A 21,047-nucleotide genomic window follows, 5' to 3' on the forward strand; every position below is an offset into this window, starting at 1 on the left:
TTGATCTCTTTTTATTCCATTTTTTGGGAGGTGAAGTGACCAAGCAATTGTGATTGTGGTACGGTTTATTATTATTTTCTTTTACGGCGTTCACCGTGCGGGATAAATAACGAAATAATTTTGTAGTTCAGGCTGTTACAGACACGGTGATACCAATTATGTATAGTTTATTTGTTTGTTTATATATTTTTATTAATAATAAAGGACTGATAAGGTAAAAAGGGGGATTTTTACTTTTAATACTTTTAAAACTTTTATTTTATTATTTTTACACATCTTTTTTTTACTTTTTTTTACCTTTACTACTTTGTCGCACTAGGGGACTTGAGGGCAGGAGGCCCTTATCGCTAGTCTAATACACTGCACTACATGCGTAGTGCAGTGTATTAGAACTGTCAGCTACTCACTGACAGCAAGCATAGTGGGTCCTGACTTTGTCAGGACCCACTAGGCTTCCGTCGATGGCAAAGCCGGACGCCATTGTTTGGTGTCCGGTTGCCATAGTCACCATCGCCGGCCGCTATCGTGTAGTAGGTCGGCGATGGCAGCTTAACCCCTAAAAAGCCGCAATCTCTATTGAACGCGGCTTTTAAGGGGTTAATCAGCGGGGACACAGCGATCAGTCCCTGCTGTAGGAGCTGTGACAGCTGCTGAACAAGACAGCAGCTGTCACAGCTCCTGTATGTGTCGGGAGGACGGCCGAAACGGCCGTTACTCCCGAGACGTACTATTCCGTCATGGAGCGCGAACGATACAGCTGCCATGACGTAATAGTACGTCCAGGAGCGGGAAGGGGTTAAAGATCACTATATGGCTTCTAAAAAATGGGAAAGAGATATGGGTCCCATCTCTGAAGAACAATGGATAGATATTATAAAAGCAGTTCCCAATACTTCTCTTAGTGAGGCTGGGCGCCTTTCTCAATTATATATTATCCATAGAGTATACAGGACTCCTAAATTTATTTTTCATATTGGGGTAAGGAGTGACTCGAAATGCCCCAGATGCGCGGAAGAGGAGGCTGACCATATGCCCACAGTTAACCACGTACTGGATGGATGTACTGAAGGTGATTCAGGAGGCCTATGGAATGCGTTTTGGGATGTATTATGGACACCCCACCCTCTACTTTGGAGCGTTTGGCTATTGTAAGGTTGCTATATATAGCTAGAAAACTAATTGCCCTTTAGTTTCAGGATGGAAGGCAGAGGAGAAGGACAGATCAATCTCCAACTTTTTACAGAAGGCTCTCCAAAACAAAGAAACAAATTGTACCCCTCTGTCAGAAACAATATTGACAGGGACCCCATGGAGACGCAGGATGTGTTTGACAAACAAGGTAGCTAACGTCTTAGCATTGGGTAGTTTTTTGAGGGGCACAAAGTGGCACATCTTACTGAAGCGGTCTACTACAACCCACACCACCGACTTGCCCTGAGATGGAGGCAAATCGGTGATAAAATCCATAGAGATATGGGTCCAAGGTCTCTGGGGAATGGGAAAAGAACGTAGTAAGCCCGCTGGTCGGGACCTGGGAGTCTTGGACCTAGCACAAACCTCACAAGCGGCGACGTAGGTCTTAACGTCTTTAGGCAACCCAGGCCACCAATAGTTTCTGGCAATGAGGTGCTTGGTACCCAGGATGCCTGGATGACCAGATAGTGCTGAGTCATGATTTTCCCTAAGTACCCTGAGCCGGAATTGCAAGGGAACAAACAGCTTGTTCTCAGGAAAGTTCCCGGGAGCTGAACCTTGATCAGCAGCAATTTCAGAGACTAAATAAGAATCAATAGAGGAAATGATTATACCTGGAGGCAAAATACAAGCAGGATCTTCCTCCGAAGGAGGGCTGGCCATGAAGCTACGCGACAGTGCATCAGCCTTAATATTTTTAGACCCAGCCCTATAGGTAACCAAAAAATTGAATCTGGTAAAAAATAACGCCCATCTAGCTTGTCTCGGGTTTAGCCTCCGGGCAGATTCTAGGAAAACCAGATTCTTGTGGTCGGTAAGGACTGTTACCTGGTGCCTAGCCCCCTCCAGGAAGTGGCGCCACTCTTTAAATGCCCATTTAATGGCTAAGAGTTCGCGGTTGCCAATATCATAGTTACTCTCAGTGGGCGAAAACTTCCTGGAGAAGTAGGCACAGGGACGGAGATGGGTGAGGGACCTGGTACCCTGGGACAAGACAGCCCCCACTCCCACCTCGGACGCGTCAACCTCCACGATAAATGGCTCCATTTGGTTGGGATGAACCAACACCGGGGCCGAGATAAAGCACATCTTAAGGACCTCAAAATCCTGGACAGCCTCTGGAGGCCAGCGGAGGAGATCAGCACCCTTGCGAGTGAGGTCCGTAAGAGGCTTAGCGATGACTGAGAAGTTAGCAATAAATCTCCTGTAATAATTAGCGAACGCCAAGAAGAACTGTAACGCCTTCAGGGAGGCAGGTTGGACCCATTCCGCCACAGCCTGGACCTTGGCGGGGTCCATGCGGAATTCATGAGGAGTGAGGATTTGACCCAAAAATGGTATCTCCTGCACCCCAAACACACATTTTTCGGTCTTCGCAAACAGTTTGTTTTCCCGAAGGACCTGGAGCACCTTCCTGACATGCTCAATGTGGGAGGACCAGTCCTTGGAAAACACAAGTATGTCATCAAGGTACACTACAAGAAATACCCCCAGGTAGTCTCTTAAAATCTAATTTATGAAATTCTGGAAGACCGCGGGAGCATTACACAACCCAAAGGTTATGACGAGGTATTCGAAATGACCTTCGGGCGTGTTAAACGCAGTCTTCCACTCATCCCCCTCTTTGATGCGGATAAGGTTATACGCCCCCCGTAGATCAAACTTAGAGAACCATTGGGCCCCCTGAACCTGATTAAAGAGATCAGGAATCAAAGGAAGGGAATACTGATTCCTTACTGTGACCTTATTCAAGTTACGGTAGTCAATGCATGGCCTAAGACCACCATCCTTCTTCCCTACGAAGAAGAAGCCAGCACCTACCGGAGAAGTAGAGGGGCGAATGTAACCCTTTGCCAGGCATTCCTGGATATACTCTCTCATGGCTTCACGTTCGGGACAAGAGAGATTAAATATCCTACCCTTAGGGAGCTTAGCTCCTGGTACCAAATCGATAGCGCAATCGTATTCTCTATGAGGAGGTAACACTTCGGAGGCCTCCTTAGAGAAAACATCAGCGAAGTCCTGAACAAACTCAGGTAGCGTGTTCACCTCCTCAGGGGGAGAAATAGAATTAACAGAAAAACATGACGTCAAGCATTCATTACCCCATTTGGTAAGATCCCCAGTATTCCAGTCAAACGTGGGATTATGCAACTGCAACCAGGGAAGGCCTAAAACAAAATCGGACGATAATCCCTGCATCAACAGTACAGAGCACTGCTCCAAATGCATGGAGCCAACAAGGAGTTCAAAAACAGGGGTATGCTGTGTAAAATAACCATTAGCAAGAGGAGTGGAGTCGATACCCACTACCGGGACAGGTTTAGGCAAATCAATCAAAGGCATAGCTAGAGACATAGCAAATTCCACAGACATGATATTAGCAGACGACCCTGAATCCACGAAGGCACTGCCGGTAGCAGACCTACCACCAAAAGAGACCTGAAAGGGAAGCAAGATTTTATTACGTTTCATATTTACGGGAAATACCTGTGCGTCCAAGTGACCTCCCCGATGATCACTTAGGCGCGGAAGTTTTCCGGCTGCTTATTCTTACGCCTAGGACAGGTGTTTACTTGATGCTTGTCATCCCCACAATAGAAGCAGATACCATTCTTACTGCGGAACTCTCTATGTTGTTGGTGGGACACGGAGGCCCCGAGTTGCATAGGTACCTCCGAGTCTTCCGTGGAAGAACGAAGCAACGGAACCTCGGGAGGCATCATGGGGGAGTCAGAGGAGAAAACACAAAAACGTTCACGTTGTCGTTCCCTGAGACGTCGGTCAAGTCGTACCGCTAAAGCCATAACCTGGTCTAGGGAGTCAGAAGAGGGATAGCTAACAAGCAGGTCTTTCAGGGAGTTCGACAGACCCAAACTAAACTGGCACCTTAAGGCAGGGTCATTCCACCGAGAAGCTACGCATCACTTCCTAAAGTCAGAGCAATACTCCTCAACAGGTCTCTTACCCTGACGTAAGGTCACCAGCTGACACTCGGCAAAGGCAGTCCTGTCAGTCTCGTCATAAATGAGTCAGAGAGCAGAAAAGATCAACGGAGGAAAGTTCAGGGGCGTCAGGAGCCAACAATGAGAAGGCCCATTCTTGGGGCCCTTCCTGGAGCCGGGACATAATTATACCCACCCGCTGGCTCTCAGAACCTGAGGAGTGGGGCTTTAAACGAAAATAGAGCCTACAACTCTCCCGAAAGGAGAGAAAAGTCTTCCGGTCCCCTGAGAACCGGTCAGGCAACTTGAGGTGGGGTTCAAGAGGTGAGGTGAGGGGCACTACCATGGTAGCATCAGGCTGGTTGACCCTCTGAGCCAGGGCCTGGACCTGTAGGGAGAGACCCTGCATTTGCTGAAACAGGGTCTCAAGGGGGTCCATAGTAGTGTGAGGGACCAGGGTAGAGTAGGTATATGATAGCTTGTGATTATGTAATGAAGGGGGTAAGGAAACAGACAAGTGATCCCTAATCTAACCGCCACTCAGTCCCTGCCTACTTGCAACGACCCGCCCTAGGCGACAGGGTACAACTGGGCGACGGTCCCTACGCTCAATAAGTGCACGACAGACAAACAGACAAGGGTACACAGAAGCAAGGGAAAAGGGGTAGTTGCCCACGGCTACACCTTGAGCAACAAGAGTGGTGAACGACCCGAGTCAAACCAGGAGTGTACGAGGTACCAAACGCAGAGCAGGAGAGTAGTGAACAAGCCGAGTCAAACCAGGAGTGTACGAGGTACCAAACGCAGAGAAGGAGAGTAGTCAGTAAGCCAGGGTCAATATGAAGCAGGGTCAAATGGCACAAGAAGCTGCAGCAGGGCCAGGAAACAAAACGAGAAGAATCACAAGCAAGGAGGAACAGGAAAGGCAGGTATAAATAGACAGAGGGCGGGAGCTAGCTCCGTCTGACCAGGCTGTGATAGGCTCTCCCACTCCTAAGCCTGCCATCCTGAGTGGTGGAAGATGGAGTCAGTCTCACAGACATAGAAGCAGGTGCAGACTGATTACCTATGGGCGTGGATAAAGAAGCTGTGCCTGGCAGATCCTTAACAGAACGCTGTGTAAAGGAATAGAGACAGCAGCAGCGGCGCTGTCTCTATTCCTCCCGGTGTTCATGTGACTGGTCACATGATCGCCGGGTGCCGTTAGTGGCAGGCTGCTGCTGGGTCTTACTAGACCCAGCACAGCCCTATTAGTGACAATCGTCACTATGAGAGGGCTAATTTCCCCTGTAACTAGGGCTGCTGTGCAGCCCCAGTTACAGTGGAAAAACATGGTGTAAAAGAAAGAAAAAATATATATAAAGTTCCCCAAAGGTCTTTTTTGACCTTTGAGGAACAGACCATAGTAATAAAAAAAATAGTAAAGTAAAGTGCAAAAAAAAAATTAAATAATAAATACACATAAAATACCCACCCCAGAAAAAAACGTTCCCCCTGCCAATCATTGTTGTAATGCTAGCGCTGACCCAATTACCCTAATATAGACATGCAATATATTAAAATTTACGGTAAACAATGACGATTACAAATAAAAGGTCTATTTTAGGGTAAAACTATGTTATTACCAAAAAAAAATAGCTGAAATGTAAAAAAGCTTATTTTTTTACTATTATTTTCAAACTTTATGAATAAAAATTCTAAAATAGCAAAAAAGGTGTGTATAAAAACGATAAAAAACGAAACCTGCATTGTCTACGGAAAAAACGTCGCAAAAATCACGTCGGTTTTATTTTTTTTTAATAAAAATGTGTGTTTGGTGCAACTTTGTAATTACGTTTTATTAAAAAATATTTTCACTTTTTGAGATACAGCTGCTTTGTATCCTGTATCCGTCAGGTCAGCAGGACTGACAGGATCAGTAAAATGGGCCCTGCGCTAAATTATAATCTTAGATGTGATAGATTTGAGGTGGATCCTGCGTGTCACTGAACCTGTCAGTCCTGCTGATCTGACGGATACAGGATACAAAGCAGCTGTATCTCAAAAAGTAAAAATATTTTTTAATAAAATCAATCAATCTCACTGATACACACACATACTATATATATATATATAATATAAAGTTTTTAAATGTGTACATAACCTTGTGGCACTATATACAAGGGGGAGCGCTGTGAGGCACTATATACAAGGGGGAGCGCTGTGAGGCACTATATGCAAGGGGGAGCGCTGTGTGGCACTATATACATTGGGGAGCGCTGTGTGGCACTATATACAAGGGGAGCGCTGTGTGGCACTATATACAAAGGGGAGGGCTGTGTGGCCCTATATACAAGGGGGGGCTGTGTAGTGCTATCCACAGTGGTATGTGCGTGGCACTCTTTATAGGGGGGCTTTTTGGTGCTATTTACAAGAGGGGGAGGGCTGTGTGGCGCTCTCTACAGGGGGGCTGTATGACACTATCTATAGGGGGCTGTGTGTAACGCTCTCTACGTGGGGGATGTGTGATATATAGAGGGGGCTGTGTATGGCAATATCTATGGGGGTGTGTAATATCTACAGGGGCAGTGTGTGGCACTATGTACAGGGGGCTGTGTGTATGTGGTGTTTTACAGTGTGTGGTATTATTATATTCAGGCGCGCAGTGTTTGGTGCTATTATATTTAGGGGTACAGTATGTGGCACCATGATAACTTTATTTTCGTTTATAGGTGTGGAAATGTTGGAAAAGTGAGGAGACGTCTGAGTGGCAAATTCTGCAGAAATGAGTCATGGCCGGGAGAAGTCGTCATGAGCGCTGGACCGGATGGAGAAGAAAAGAGGAAAAAAACTACTAGAATCTGAGACGTCGTCACCTGTGAGTCACTAGATTTATAGAGAATCTGTCACCTCTCCTGACATGTTTATTATAGGAAATCCTTGTATTTCACAAAAATTCTTTCTGCAGTCCAGGACTGATAGACAATTCCCCTTGTCAGGAGGTTGTGTCCCTGCACAGTGTGATACTGTCAGTATGTAGGGACACAGCCCTGTGTCAAGGGGAATCGTAACACTGTTAATGCTTGCCCAAAAAGGTAGTGTTAAAAATAGTTACGGCGCGGCAGGGCGGCGGTGAGGAAGGGGGGCCCAAGTTTGGGTAACAACCCAGGGCCCATGGTCTACTTAATCCGCCACTGCGGCCATGGCTCATTTCTGCAGAATTTGCCACTCAGATGTCTTCAGATCTTCACTTTTCCAACATTTCCACACCTATAAACGAAGATAAAATTATCATGGTGCCACACACTGTGCCCCTAAATATAATAGCACCAAACACTGTGCCCCTGAATAAAATAGTACGAAACACTGTGCCACTGAATATAATTGTGTCACTCACTGTAAAGTAAAGCACCACATACACAGTGCTCCCTGTATAAAGTGCCACACTACCCCATATAGATAGCGCCACACACACCCCTGTAGATAGTGCCACACCCCCACATGTAGATAGCGCCACCCAACCCCCTGTAGATAGTACAGACCCCCTATAGATAGCGCCACACAGAAACCCTGCAGATAGCATCACACACTTCCCCCTGTAGATAATGCCACACAACGCTCCCCCCTTGTATATATAGTGTCACACAGTGCTTCCCCCTTGTATAGTGTCACACAGCGCTTCCACCACCTTATATATAGTGTCACACAGCGCTTCCCCCTTGTATATAGTGTCACACAGCTCCTCCCCCCTTGTATATAGTGCTACACAGTACTCCCCCTTTGTATATAGTGTCTCACAGCACTTCCCCCTTGTATATAGTGTCACACAGCGCTTCCTCCCGTGTGTATAGTGCCATACAGCGTTCCCCCCTTGCATATAGTGCTACACAGCGCTCTCCCCTTGCATATAGTGCTCCACAGCCAGGGGCATTGCTACGAGACATAAATCCCCCCCCCCAAAAAAAAAATACCTTTTTACATACATATAGGAGATAGCATATCTATAAGACGAAGGCTCCTATAGCTATACTGATGGACAGAATTGGATGCATTGTCTCAGCATGCAGTATCATACATGATAGGCTTAGATACCTGTACATGGCCCCAGCAGACAGGATCACACATGATCAAACAACGCACAGCACACGGACCCATTGATTTCAATGGGGCTATTTACACATGTGTGAGTTTTCACGCAGCTAGTGTCTGTTGCGTGAAACTAACTGCATGTCCTATATTGGTGTATTTCACGCACTTAACCACCCATTGAAGTCATTGGGTGTGTGAAAACCACTGACAGCACACGGACGACTTCCATGTGCTGTCCGTGTTTTACGCATCAATTACACGAAAAAAAAGTGCTTGCAAGTGCGTGAAAAACAAATGCCACACGCAAAGCCCACTGATGCAGAAACGTAACGCACACGGACAGATTTACTCACGTTTTTTTACGCATGGAAATCTGTCACGCTCGTCTGATTGTAGCCTTAGATAATAATAATAATAATCATAATCTTTATTTATATAGCCCCAACATATTACGCAGCACTTGACAATTTAGAGGGAACATGAAACAAACAATATCAGACATTACATAGTGACAAAGTTAACCCCTTCGCGCTCAGGTCAGTAATAGTACGTCCTGCTAAGTAGAACGTTCGCGCTCAGGTCAGTACTATTACTGACCTGAGTAAACACGGCGCCATTTAATCCCGGCGCGTGTTTGAGCTGTGATACCTGCTGTTTCCGACAGCAGGCTATCACAGCTTAGTGTGCAGGGACCGATCGCGGTGGTCCCCGCCGATTAACCCCTTAGAAGCCGCGTTCAATAGCGATCGCGGCTTCTTAGGGGTTAAGCTGCCATCGCCGGCCTGCTACACGATAGCGGGCCGCGATGGCTACTATGGCAACCAGAATCCTAACAATGGACTCTGGCTACGCCATCGACGGAAGCCTAGTGGGTCCCGACAAAGTCAGGACCCACTATGCTTGCTGTCAGCGAACAGCTGACAGCTCTAATACACTGCACTACGCATGTAGTGCAGTGTATTAGAATAGCGATCAGAGCCTCCTGCCCTCATGTCCCCTAGTGGGACAAAGTAAAAAAAGTGTGAAAAAGTAAAAAAAAGTTGTGTAAAAATAAGAAAATAAAAGATTTAAAAGTAATAAAAGTAAAAGTCCCCCTTTTTCCCTTATCAGTTCTTTATTATTAATAAAAATATATAAATAAACAAATAAACTATACATAATTGGTATCGCCGCGTCCGTAACGTCCTGAACTACAAAACGATGTCGTTATTTATCCCGCGCGGTGAACGCCGTGAGAGAAAATAATAATAAACCGTACCACAATCACAATTGTTTGGTCACTTCACCTCCCAAAAAATTGAATAAAAAGAGATCAAAAAGTCGCATGTACCTAAAAATGGTACCGATCGAAACTACAGTTCGTTACGCAAAAAAATAAGTCCTCGCACGACTTTCCTGATGGAAAAATAAAACAGTTATGGCTCTTAGAATAAGGTAACACAAAAAATGAATTATATTTTACAAAATTTATTTTATTGTGCAAACGCCATAAGACATAAAAAAAAACTATAAACATCTGGTATCGCCGTAATCGTATCGCCCCGCAGAATAAAGTGAATATGTCATTTATAGCGCACAGTGAACGCTGTAAAAAAAAATTAATAAAAAACAATAGTAAAATTGCTGTTTTTTTAGTCACCACGCCACCTAAAATTAGAATAAAAACTGATCAAAAAGTCGCATGCACCCCAAGAAAACTACAATGGATTCCTCAAGGTCTCTAGTTTCCAAAAAGGGGTCACTTTTTGGAGGTTTCCACTGTTTTAGCACCACAAGACCTCTTCAAACCGGACATGGTGCCTAATAAATTAAATTAAATTAATTAAATGTCACCTCTACTTTGCTTTAAATTCCTGTGAAACGCCTAAAGGGTTAATAAACTTTTTAAATGCTGTTGTGAATACTTTGAGGGGTCTAGTTTCTGAAATGGGGTGTTTGATAAGGGTGTCTAATATATGGGCCCCTCAAAGCAACTTCAGAACTGAGCTGGAAACTAAAAAATAAAATAAAAATGAGGCAATACTTCGCTTCTTACATTATACTCATAATGAGCCGTGCCCACCCCGAGATGACCCCAGTTTTGACCGTTTGTATAAACGGAGACCCCTATTAGACCATTTCAGTGCCCGGTTTTCCCAAGCATTCACCCCCGAGAAGTGTATTTCTATAGATGAATCCCTGGTACATTTGAAAGGGAGGCTTCAATTCCGCGAGTACCTGCCGGGTAAGAGGGCAAGGTATGGCGTGAAGATGTATAAGCTGTGCGAGAGTGCATCAGGGTATACCTACAAATTTAGGATATATGAAGGGAAGGACACCAGTTCTCAGCCCCCAGAATGCCCCCCCTTACTGGGAGTTAATACAAAAATTGTGTGGGATTTGGTGCACCCACTGCTGGACCAGGGTTACCACCTCTACCTGGATAATTTTTATACCAGCGTCCCACTCTTCAACTGCCTCGCTTCCAGAAGTCCTGCGGCATGCGGCACTGCTAGAAGAAACCTGAGAGGCCTCCCTAAGACTCTGCTTGGGCAAACACTCAGAAGGGGTGAGAGCAGGGCACAATCTAGCAGCAACATATTGTGTTTCAAGTACAAGACCAGAGAGATGCCACACCAGTACCCATGTACCTGTACGAGGTACCAGTACAGGGACCCCCAAACTAGACTGCATCCTGGACTACAATAGGTACATGGGAGGGGTGGACTTGTCAGATCAAGTCCTGAAGCCTTACAGTACTTCTGGAAGCGGGGCCACAGGCATCGTACCAGGGCAACACTTTTTAGGAGAAGTTCCCCAAACTGACAAGAAGGGAAAAAGTCAAAAGAGGTGCAGAGTCTGCTATAAGAGGGGGATAAGGAAGGACACAATATATCAATGTGACGCGTGTCCCGAAAAACCAGAGCTCTGTATGAAAGAGTGTTTTCAAATTTATCATCCATCCCTTTATTTTTAATTTACCCCAGTTTTACTCGCTCTGATCCACTTCGCACAGCTTACCCCTCCTCATCTTTCCCCTCTGAGCCCTGCTGTGTGCCCAGGCAGCTGATAACAGCCACATGTAGGGTATTGCCGTACCCGGGAGAGCCAACATTACAGTTTATGAGGTGTATATCTCCAGTGGCGCATGCTGGGCACAATATATCGGACACTGAATTGGCATATATGTATAGAAAATTGCAAATTTCACTCTGCACCAACTGCTGCACATTATCTTTTACACAATACCTGTGGGGTCAAAATGCTCACTACACCTCTAGATGAATTCCTTAAGGGGTGTAGATTTTAAAACAGGGTCACTTCTTGGGGGTTTCAACTGTACTGGTACCTTAGGGGCTTCTGCGTACAAGACTTAGCACAAGAAAAGCTCCAGTAGGCCAAATGGTGGTCCTTTCCTTCTGAGCCCTGCCGTGTGCCCAGGCAGCTAATAACAGCCACATGTAGGGTATTGCCGTACCCGGGAGAGCCCACATTACAGTTTATGGGGTGTATGTCTCCGGTGGCACATGCTGGGCACAATATATCGGACACTGACATGGCATATATATTGAAAATTGCAAATCTCACTCTGCACCATCTGCTGCGCATTATCTTTTACACAATACCTGTGGGGTCAAAATGCTCACTACACCTCTAGATGAATTCCTTAAGGGGTGTCGTTTTTAAAACGGGGTCACTTCTCGGGGGTTTCAACTGTACTGATACCTCAGGGGCTTCTGCACACACGACTTAGCACCAGAAAATTCCCAGTAGGCCACATGGTGGTCCTTTCCTTCTGAGCCCTCCCATGGGCCCAAACGGCAGTTTATCACCACAAATAGGGTATTGCCACACTCAGGACAAATTGGGCAACAAAATGCGGTATTTTATTCCTTGTGAAAATAAGAAATTTTGAGCCAAAACTACCTCTTATTGGAAAAAAAATTTTTTTTTTTAATTCACAGCCCAATTCAAATAAATTCTGTGAAAAAACTGTGGGGTCTAAATGGTCACAACACCCATAAATAAATTCTTTGAGGGGTGTAGTTTCCAAAATGGGGTGACTTCTGGTGGGTTTCCATTGCTTTGATACCTTTGGGGCTCTGCAAATGCGACATGGCACCCGAAAACCAATCCAGCAAAATCTGGGCTCCAAAGAACACATAGCGCTCCTTTCCTTCTGAGGTCTCCCATGGGCCCAAACGGCAGTTTATCACCACAAATGGGGTATTGCCGCACTCAGGACAAATTGGGCAACAAATTGGGGTATTTTATTCCTTGTGAAAATAAGAAATTTTGAGCCAAAACTACCTCTTATTGGAAAAAAATAAATTTTTTTGAATTCACAGCCCAATTCAAATAAATTCTGTGAAAAAACTGTGGAGTCTAAATGGTCACAACACCCATAAATGAATTCCTTGAGGGGTGTAGTTTCCAAAATGGGGTCACTTCTGGTGGGTTTCCATTGCTTTGATACCTTTGGGGCTCTGCAAATGCGACATGGCACCCGAAAACCAATCCAGCAAAATCTGGACTCCAACAAACACACAGCGCTCCTTTCCTTCTGAGCCCTCCCATAGGCCGAAACAGCAGTTTATCACCACAAATGGGGTATTGCCGCACTCAGGACAAATTGGGCAACAAAATGGGGCATTTTGTTCCCTGTGAAAATAAGAAATTCTGATCAAAAATGACATCTTATTGGAAAAATTGTCATTCTTTTAATTTCACAGCCCAATTCAAATACGCGCTGTGAAAAAACTACGGGGTCAAAATGGTAACAATAACCATAAATTAATTCCTTGAGGGGTGCAGTTTCCAAAATGGGGTCAGTTTTGGGGGATTCCTACTGTTTTGGCACCTCAACACCTCTCCAAACCTGGCATGCTGCCTAAAATATATGCTAATAAAAAAGCACCACCAAAATGCACTAGGTGCTTCTTTGCTTCTGGGGCTTGTGTTTTAGTCCACGAGCGCACTAGAGCCACATGTGGGACATTTCTAAAAACTGAAGAATCTGGACAATACATATTTAGTTGTGTTTCTCTGGTAAAACCTTCTTTGTTACAGAAAAAAAATAGAATAAAATTGAAATTCAGAAATAAAAACGAAATTTGCAAATTTCACCTCCACTTTGCTTTAATTCCTGTGAAATGCCTGAAGGGTTAAAAAACTTTCTAAATGCTGTTTTGAATACTTTGAGGGGTCTAGTTTTTAAAATGGGGTGCTTTATGGGGGTTTCTAATACATAGGCCCCTCAAAGCCACTTCAGAACTGAACAGGTACCTTAAAAAAAAGGCTTTTGAAATTTTCTTAAAAATATGAGAAATTGCTGTTTATGTTCTAAGCCTTGTAACGTCCAAGAAAAATAAAAGAATGTTCAAAAAACGATGCCAATCTAAAGTAGACATATGGGAAATGTGAACTAGTGACTATTGTGGGTGGTATAACCGTCTGTTTTTCAAGCAGATGCATTTAAATTCTGAAAAATGCTATTTTTTCTAAATTTTCTCTAAATTTTGCAATTTTTCTCAAATAAAGACTGAATATATCGACCAAATTTTACCACGAACATGAAGCCCAAAGTGTCACGAGAAAACAATCTCGGAATCGCTTGGATAGGTTTAAGCATTCCGACGTTATTACCACATAAAGTGAAATATGTCAGATTTGAAAAATGGGCTCTGAGCCTTAAGGCCCAAACTAGGCTGCGTCCTTAAGGGGTTAATTTACAATTCAAACCAGAGGAGTGAGGACCCTGCTCGCAAGAGCTTACAATCTATGAGGAAATAAGGGAGACACAAAGTGTAACAGTGTTTGTTCTATACCATGGTCCAGCCATTTTTAAAAAAAAAAATTTATACACATGGGGTGGTTCACATAAAGCTGCATGAGACGGTCACCAGCCAGTATCCGTGTATGACGTACATGAAGAGAAGGAGTGTGAGGGAATCTTATTCTGATGACTAACCTAAAAGGGGGGCCATGGAAAGGATTAGGAAATGTTATAGGCCTGTCTAAATAGATGTGTTTTCAGGGCACGTTTAAAACTGTGGATATTGGGAGTTAATCTGTTTGTTCGGGGTAGCACATTCCAGAGGACTGGTGCAGCACGAGAAAAATCTTGGAGACGGGAGTGGGAGGTTTGGATTATGGAGGATTTTAATCTAAGGTCGTTGGCAGAACGTAGAGCACGAGTAGGGTGGTAGACAGAGATGAGGGAGGAGATGTAAGGAGGTGCAGCACTGTGGAGAGCTTTGTGGGTAAGAGTAATAAGTTTGAATTTTATTCTGAAGGGGATGGGCAACCAGTGCAGTGACTGGCAAAGATTAGAGGCATTGGTGTAGCGGTTGGTCATAAAGATGAGCCTGGATGCTGCATTGAGGATAGATTGGAGAGGGGAGAGTTTAGTGAGGGGAAGACTGACTAGTAATGAGTTACAGTAGTCAAGACGAGAGTGAATCAGAGCAACAATGAGAGTTTTGGCGGTTTCCTCCGTAAGAAAAGAGCGGATTCTGGAGATGTATTTGAGGTGAAAATGACAGGAGCGTGAAAGTGATTGAATGTGAGGAGTAAAGGAAAGATCTGAGTCAAAAATAACCGAGAGACAGCGGGCATGCTGCTTAGGAGTTATGATAGTGCCACACACAGAGATGGAGACATCAGGTTTAGGGAGGTTAGAAGCGATTGTAAATTTGACGTTTCGGCCGACTCTTGCCTTTTTCAAAATCGCTTAAACTGAATGGAGCTGTGGAACTGTGTAACGAGGCGTCTACCAGACGCTCTGCATGTGTGTCTGCATGTGTGTCTGCTGCTCGCTTGTTAGCAATTACTGAAATTTTGAAGAAGATTTAATTCAGTGAAGAATAAACTGAAAATTAAATAATACAAGAATTAAACGAATCTTATTCATTCATACGTTTGAGTGCTTGGGTTATTTGCTGAATGACTATTGTGGGTTTGCCAAACCCGAACCCTCACAGCACCTCAACATCTCTACAAGGAGTGCTATCCAATTTTTTTATATATAGGGAGGTCAGAAGATGGTGGGAACACAAGGAGCTCAGTTTTAGAAAGATTCAGTTACAGATAGAGAGAGGACATGATGTTAGAGACAGCGGACAGACAATCACTGGTGTTTTGTATTAGAGCAGGGGTGAGGTCATGGGAAGAGGCATATAATTGGGTGTCAACAGCGTAGAGATGGTACTGGAAGCTAAATCTGCTGATGGTTTGTCCAATAGGCGCTGTTTAGAGATAAAAGAGGAGCAGACCGAGGACTGATCCCTGAGGAACCCCCGACAGCAAGAGGAAGAGGAGAAGTAGTAGAACCAGCAAATGACACACTGAACGAGCGGTTAGAGAGATAGGAGGAAAACCAAGAGAGAGCCGCGTCCTTGAGGCCAATAGAGTGGAGCATGTTAAGTAGGAGTTTGTGGTCTACAGTGTCAAAGGCTGCAGAGAGATCCAGAAGAATCAGGAGAGAGTATTTACCGTCCGATTTAGCCGCCAAGAGATCATTTGAGACTTTAGTAAGGGCAGTTTCTGTGGAGTGTAGAGTGCGGAAACCAGATTGTAAGGGGTCTAGAATGGAGTTAGCAGAGAGAAAGCGAATAAGGCGAGAGTAGACCAAGTGTTCCAGGAGTTTGGAGATGAAGGGCAGATTAGAGACTGGTCGGTAGTTAGCAGCGCTGGATGGGTAAAGAGTTGATTTTTTCAGTAATGGGGTTTATAATGGCATGTTTAAAAGAGGATCGAAGGATTCCAGATAAAAGAGAGAGGTTAAATATTTTAGTCAGGTGACAAGTGAGAGTTGGGGAGAGGGACTGGAGGAGGTGTGAGGAGATAGGATCACTAGGGCAGGTAGTAAGAGGAGAAGAAGAGAGGAGCCTAGAGACTTCTTCTTCTGTTATTGGGTCAAATGCTGAAAGTGAAGAAGAGGGAGTGCGGGAGGGAAGGGGATCGATGTTACTAGGGGACTGGGAGATAATATCATGCCGGATGTTGTCAATTTTAGCTTTAAAATAAGTGGCCAGGTCTTCAGCACTGAGATCTGTAATTGGCATCCGCACTTTAGGAATAATGAGGGAGTGAAAAGTATCAAAGATGCGTTTTGGATTATTAGATAGTGTGGAGATGAGAGAAGTAAAATATACTTGTTTGGCGCGGTGAAGGGCAGAGTTGTAAGTTTTGAGCATAAATTTGTAATGGAGGAAGTCTACAGCCAAATGCGATTTTCTCCACAGTCGTTCGGCACATCTCAAGCACCACTGAAGAAAGCAGGATTGAGGCATGTGCCAGGGTTGTCGTCGTCTTTGTCGGGTGGTTCGGAGTGTAGGGGGGGCTGCTTCATCCAATGCATTTTTGAAAGTGTTATTGTAAAGTTTGGCAGCCAGATTGGGACAGGAGGGAGTAGAGATAGGGGACAATGAGGACTGTAGACGGTCTATGAGTTTCTGAGTGTTAATGGCATGTAGATTTCTGTATGTCTGATACGTAGGCATGACCTGAGGAGGTAGAGAATATTTGATAGTAAAGGAGAGAAGATTGTGGTCAGAGAGTGGGAGAGGAGAGTTAATATAGTCAGAAACTGAGCAGAGACGGAAGAAGACCAGGTCAAGTGAATGTCCGTCTTCATGTGTAGGAGAGTTAGTAAGTTGTGACAGACTTAGCGACGAGGTTAAAGATAGAAACTGGGAGGCAGATGGGGAGATTGGGTTATCAATGGGGAATGTTGAAGTCACCAATGATGATAGTGGGTTTTCAGATGATAGGAATTGTGGAAGCCAGGCAGCAAAATGATCCAGGAATTGGTGGGGTGAGCCAGGGGGGGGGGGGTGGTAGACAACTGCCACTCGGAGGGAAAAAGGATGAAAAAGTCTGAGGGTGTGGACTTCTAAAGGGGGAAATGTGAGTGAGGGGACCTGGGGAATGACCTGAAAAGTGCAGTGTGGGGAAAGAAGTATACCTACTCCTCCACCCTGCCTGTTCTCAGGTCTTGGGGCATGAGAGAACTGCAGACCACCATAAGATAGAGCAGCAGGGGAAGCATTGTCAGACAGGTGTACCCATGTTGCTGTAAGAGCCAGAAGGTTGAGAGAGTTAGAAAGGAATAAGTCATGAATAAAGGTGAGTTTGTTGCACACGGACCGAGAATTCCAGAGAGCACAGTTAAAAGAAACAGGAGAAGACGTACAAGGAATGGTAAGAAGATTTGCTAGTTTTCTATGTGTGGCAGGTAAGTGGTTGAGCTTGGCAGAAGAAAAGGGAGGACCAGGGTTGGGAGAGATGTCCCCTGCAGCTAGTAGCAAGAGAATGGAGAGAGACTGTAAAGGATCTGCCAGGCACAGCTTCGGGGTTAACGCCCATAGATAATCAGTCTGCACCTGCTTCTATGTCTGTGAGACTGACTCCATCTTCCACCACTCAGGCTTAGGAGTGGGAGAACCTATTACAGCCTGGCCAGACGGAGCTAGCTCCCACCCTCTGTCTATTTATACCTGCCTTTCCTGTTCCTCCTTTGCTTGTGATTCTTCTCGTTTGGTTTCCTGGCCCTACTGCAGCTTCTTGTACCATTGTCCTTGCTTCATATTGACCCCGGCTTGCTGACTACTCTCCTGCTCTGCGTTTGGTACCTCGTACACCCCTGGTTTGACTCGGCTTGTTTACTACTCTTCTGCTCTGCGTTTGGCACCTCGTACTCTCCTGGTTTGACTCGGCTTGTTCACTTCTCTTGTTGCTCACCGTGTTGCCGTGGGCAACTGCCCCTTTCTCCCCCTAGCTCTGTGTACCCTTGTCTGTTTGTCTGTCGTGCACTTATTGAGCGTAGGGACCGTCGCCCAGTTGTACCCCGTCGCCTAGGGCGGGTCGTTGCAAGTAGGCAGGGACTGAGTGGTGGGTAGATTAGGGCTCACTTGTCTGTCTCCCCACCCCCGTCATTACATAATCACAAGCCCATACCTAGTCTACCCTGGTCCCTGACACAACTATGGACCCCCTTGAGACCCTGGCTCAGCAAATGCAGGGTCTCTCCCTACAGGTCCAGGCCCTGGCTCAGAGGGTCAACCAGCCTGATGCTACCATGGTAGTCCCCCTCACCTCACCTCTTGAACCCCACCTCAAGTTGCCCGACCGGTTCTCAGGGGACCGGAAGACTTTTCTCTCCTTTCGGGAGAGTTGTAGGCTCTATTTTCGTTTAAGGCCCCACTCCTCAGGTTCTGAGAGCCAGCGGGTGGGTATAATTATGTCCCAGCTCCAGGAAGGGCCCCAAGAATGGGCCTTCTCCTTGGCTCCTGACGCCCCTGAACTTTCCTCCGTTGATCTTTTCTTTTCTGCTCTCGGACTCATCTATGACGAGACTGACAAGACTGCTTTTGCCGAGAGTCAGCTGGTGGCCTTACGTCAGGGTAAGAGACCTGTTGAGGAGTATTGCTCTGACTTTAGGAAGTGGTGCGTAGCTTCTCGGTGGAATGACCCTGCCTTAAGGTGCCAGTTTAGGTTGGGTCTGTCGAAACGCCCTGAAAGATCTGCTAGTTAGTTATCCCTCTTCTGACTCCCTAGACAAGGTTATGGCTTTAGCGGTACGACTTGACCGACGTCTCAGGGAACGACGACTTGAACGTCTTGATGTTTTCTCCTCTGACTCCCCCATAATGCCTCCCGAGTTTCCGTTGCTTTGTTCCTCCCCGGAAGACTCGGAGGTACCTATGCAACTCGGGGCCTCCATGTCCCCCCAACAACGTAGAGATTTCCGCAGGAAGAATGGTCTCTGCTTCTACTGTGGGGATGACAAGCATCAAGTGAACAACTCTCCTAAGCGTAAGAATGCAACCGGAGAACTTCCGCGCCTAAGTGATGATCGGGGAGGTCACTTGGACGCACAGGTATTTCCCGTAAATATGAAGCGTAATAAAATCTTGCTTCCCTTTCAGGTCTCTTTTGGTGGTAGGTCTGCTACCGGCAGTGCCTTCGTGGATTCAGGGTCTTCTGCTAATATCATGTCTGTGGAATTTGCTATGTCTCTAGCTATGCCTTTGATTGATTTGCCTAAACCTGTCCCGGTAGTGGGTATCGACTCCACTCCTCTTGCTAATGGTTATTTTACACAGCATACCCCTGTTTTTGAACTCCTTGTTGGCTCCATGCATTTGGAGCAGTGCTCTGTACTGTTAATGCAGGGATTATCGTCCGATTTGGTTTTAGGCCTTCCCTGGTTGCAGTTGCATAATCCCACGTTTGACTGGAATTCTGGGGACCTTACCAAGTGCGGTAATGAATGCTTGATGTCATGTTTTTCTGATAATTCTTTTTCTCCCCCTGAGGTGGTGTACACGCTACCTGAGTTTGTTCAGGACTTCGCTGATGTTTTCTCTAAGGAGGCCTCCGAAGTGTTACCTCCTCATAGAGAAGATGATTGCGCAATCAATTTGGTACCAGGAGCTAAGCTCCCTAAGGGTAGGATATTTAATCTCTCTTGTCCCGAACGTGAAGCCATGAGAGAGTATATCCAGGAATGCCTGGCCAAGGGTTACATTCGCCCCTCTACTTCTCCGGTAGGTGCTGGCTTCTTCTTCGTAGGGAAGAAGGATGGTGGTCTTAGGCCATGCATTGACTACCGAAGCTTGAATAAGGTCACTGTAAGGAACCAGTATCCCCTTCCTCTGATTCCTGATCTCTTTAATCAGGTTCAGGGGGCTCAATGGTTCTCTAAGTTTGATCTACGGGGGGCGTGTAACCTTATCCACATCAAAGAGGGGGATGAGTGGAAGACTGCGTTTAACACGCCAGACGGTCATTTTGAATACCTCGTCATGCCCTTTGGGTTGTGTAATGCTCCCGCGGTCTTCCAGAATTTCATAAATGAGATTTTAAGAGACTACCTGGGGTTATTTCTTGTATTGTACCTTGATGACATACTTGTGTTTTCCAAGGACTGGTCCTCCCACATTGAGCATGTCAGGAAGGTGCTCCAGGTCCTTCGAGAAAACAAACTGTTTGCAAAGACTGAAAAATGTGTGTTTTGGGGTGCAGGAGATACCATTTTTGGGCCAAATTCTCACTCCTCATGAATTCCGCATGGACCCCGCCAAGGTCCAGACTGTGGCGGAATGGGTCCAACCTGCCTCCCTGAAGGCGTTACAGTGCTTCCTGGAGTTCGCTGATTATTACAGGAGGTTTATTGCTAACTTCTCGGTCATCGCTAAGCCTCTTACGGATCTCACTCGCAAAAGTGCTGATCTCCTCCACTGGCCTCCCGAGGCTGTCCAGGCTTTTGAGGTCCTTAAGAAGTGCTTTATCTCGGCCCCGGTGCTGGTTCAGCCCAACCAAATGGAGCCATTTATCGTGGAGGTTGACGCGTCCGAGGTGGGAGTGGGGGCTGTCTTGTCCTAGGGTACTAGGTCCCTCACCCATCTCCGTCCCTGTGCCTACTTCTCCAGGAAGTTTTCACCCACTGAGAGTAACTATGATATTGGCAACCGCGAACTCTTAGCCATTAAATGGGCATTTGAAGAGTGGCGCCACTTCCTGGAGGGGGCTAGGCACCAGGTAACGGTCCTTACCGACCACAAGAATCTGGTTTTCCTAGAATCTGCCCGGAGGCTAAACCCGAGACAAGCTCGTTGGGCGTTATTTTTTACCAGATTCAACTTTGTGGTTACCTATAGGGCTGGGTCTAAAAATGTTAAGGCTGATGCACTGTCACGTAGCTTCATGGCCAGCCCTCCTTCGGAGGAAGATCCTGCTTGTATTTTGCCTCCAGTTATAATCATTTCCGCTATTGATTCTGATTTAGTCTCTGAAATTGCGGCTGATCAAGGTTCAGCTCCCGGGAGCCTTCCTGAGAACAAGCTGTTTGTTCCC

At 45.8% G+C, this 21,047-nt stretch overlaps 1 protein-coding gene across 3 annotated transcripts in view; it reads left to right on the plus strand.

Annotated features, from left to right (window-relative positions):
• Positions 1–21,047, plus strand: part of GABRA3 (gamma-aminobutyric acid type A receptor subunit alpha3) — a 765,781-nt gene that overhangs the window by 114,273 nt on the left and 630,461 nt on the right. The window contains exon 2 of one of the 3 annotated variants that reach the window (XM_075835629.1): positions 6,851–6,996. The exons of the other annotated variants lie outside the window; for them this stretch is intronic. The gene's annotated coding sequence lies outside the window, so the exon portion shown is untranslated. The remainder of the gene's footprint in view (positions 1–6,850; positions 6,997–21,047) is intronic. 3 annotated transcript variants of the gene reach the window in all.

The sequence above is a fragment of the Rhinoderma darwinii genome, chromosome 8, assembly GCF_050947455.1.
Source record: "Rhinoderma darwinii isolate aRhiDar2 chromosome 8, aRhiDar2.hap1, whole genome shotgun sequence".
Taxonomy (NCBI): Eukaryota; Metazoa; Chordata; class Amphibia; order Anura; family Rhinodermatidae; genus Rhinoderma; species Rhinoderma darwinii.